This window comes from Limulus polyphemus, unplaced genomic scaffold, assembly GCF_000517525.1.
Source record: "Limulus polyphemus unplaced genomic scaffold, Limulus_polyphemus-2.1.2 Scaffold4218, whole genome shotgun sequence".
Lineage (NCBI taxonomy): Eukaryota > Metazoa > Arthropoda > Merostomata > Xiphosura > Limulidae > Limulus > Limulus polyphemus.
The window spans coordinates 83,099-85,859 of NW_013669828.1; positions in this window are offsets into that span (position 1 = coordinate 83,099).

The window sequence follows — 2,761 nt, forward strand, 5'->3', positions numbered from 1 at the left end:
CTAAAACTTTGAGACTGTTTGTTTGTTTGTTTGCTTATTTTCTCAGTCAAAAAAATCATTCACACTACCGTTCGCGCTCTTTACGAAACTTCTTACTTCACTTTTTTTGAAAAATGAAATGGTCTTTCCTTTTACTCTCGATCAGCAATCAAATATATTTTCTTGAATTATGAATAACACGAATGGATTGAAATATTTAATTAAATTATCTCAAAATAAACCTTCATTTCTGTGCAATATTGAAATTAGCTTGAATTCTTCATAACCTCTGAATAGTGGTTGACCCCACAGGTCACGGTTGTCTAGTTATACCTTAAATTCGGGCCTCATCTTCAGGTCGACATTTCTTATATGCCTAGAATTAAATAAAATAAATTAACTTTATAAATAAGAAAAACATAAATTCTTCGACAAAAAACTCAGTTTTATAAAAAAATATACAGTCACTCTGTGAATTTGGTAGTAAAAACGACAGTCTATCCTTCTTCATAGTCACTGCTATTATATAAATTTCCAACTATGGTTACATTCGTTTTTATAAAGAAATCTTTCACAACTTTAGTCTCAAATCTTGTGAATCAACACTTAAAGAAAATATAGGTTACGTGTAACGTTATATTTCAAGTAGGATAGTTTGTTCAGTTGGATACATTTTACTGACGTACGAGTAAAGACAGTAAAATAATTACCACCTAAGACCGTTCTAGCCTTTACGTAAACAGAAAAGCAGGAGTTTTTTTAATTCAGAGATTGCTGCTGAAAACAACAACTGTACACAGGTCCCCCCCACACACACCCCCTGTGTGGTGTAGCTTTGGTTTCAAAAGCGAAAGGGGAGGAGCAATTTTTCTAGTTAAGGTTAAGGCATTTCCCCCCCCCCCACCACACACACGCCGTGTAAATTACGTTTGTGTACACACGTATTTCAAACCAAATAACTCTGCGCGCGAATCAAACTTTACCGCTAGCGTTTTTCATTTAACCATGACATTACTGACCTTGATGTTGACATCCATAGGGTTTTTATATTTAACCATGACATAGTAATCACTACCATCTACATATTGTTGTAGCTAAACAATATCAAGTGTGATTATTGTAATCACTAACATCTACATATTGTTGTAGTGGGACAATATCAAGTGTGATTATTGTAATCACCACCATCTACATATTGTTGTAGTTAAACAATATCAAGTGTGCTTATTGTAATCACTACCATCTACATATTATTGTAGTTAAACAATATCAAGTGTGATTATAGTAATCACTACCATCTACATATTGTTGTAGTTAAATAATATCAAGTGGGATTATTGTAATCACCACCATCTACATATTGTTGTAGTTAAACAATATCAAGTGTGATTATAGTAATCACTACCATCTACATATTGTTGTAGTTAAACAATATCAAGTGTGATTATTGTAATCACTACCATCTACATATTGTTGTAGTGAAACAATATCAAGTGTGATTATTGTAATACTACCATCTATATAGTTTTGTAGTGAAACAGTATCAATGTCTTAACGTTGTTACAAGTGAGCTTTATCTGTCCCTAGATGCCTTATCGTTGTTGCTACAAGTGAGCTTTATCTGTCCCTAGATGCCTTATCGTTGTTGCTACAAGTGAGCTTTATCTGTCCCTAGATGCCTTATCGTTGTTGCTACAAGTGAGCTTTAACTGTCCCTAGATGCCTTATCGTTGTTGCTACAAGTGAGCTTTAACTGTCCCTAGATGTCTTATCGTTGTTGCTACAAGTGAGCTTTAACTGTCCCTAGATGCCTTAACGTTGTTGCTACAAGTGAGCTTTATCTGTCCCTAGATGCCTTATCGTTTTTGCTACAAGTGAGCTTTAACTGTCCCTAGATGCCTTAACGTTATTGCTACAAGTGAGCTTTATCTGTCCCTAGATGCCTTATCGTTGTTGCTACAAGTGAGCTTTAACTGTCCCTAGATGCCTTATCGTTGTTGCTACAAGTGAGCTTTAACTGTCCCTAGATGCCTTATCGTTGTTGCTACAAGTGAGCTTTAACTGTCCCTAGATGTCTTAACGCTGCTACAAATTATTTGTGAATTTTAATTGCCACTGCCCCAGGTATGAGAAGTATCCACTTTGAGGCAATTAAAAGTGGTATATCAAAATACGTTTCTTAAAAATCATGACAAAAATAAAAATAACTTAATAAATAAATATTTTCTCTCTCATTAGAATACTTCGGGCATTGTGAAATATCGTTACCCAGTTCGTTATCATCTTTCGAAGTAATAAAATTTGGTCATTATCTTTAATGAACTATGGTCATTAGTACGTATATCTCTGATTAGTTCTGAGCAACGTAGGTAGCTTTCTCTGATCAGAAGTTAATATTAATTATTTTGTAAGATTGAAAGTAACCACCGTATGTCGTTTACAACGGTCTTGCAATCGACAAAAACAACAATAACATTACTATACATTGTTTAGAGGTACACATCCTAAAACTTAATTGTACTTCGCTAATATCTCTACTAAGCAATAGTGTGTAATAATAGTTGTAAGTATTTTGAGTTGTAACTCAATGAAAGGAGGAGTTTGTTTGTTCACAGGAAGCGGGAAGGAAGGAAGAGGCACCAGAAAGTGTCAGAAATCCTGTTTCAGTAATTTAGTGACTCGTTAGGTGATATTCCTAGTTCCATCTAGTCACTTAAGGATTTCTTGCAACAGATATCATGTGGGTATTAATTGAGGGGCTGAAGTTCCCCGTTTTAATGGG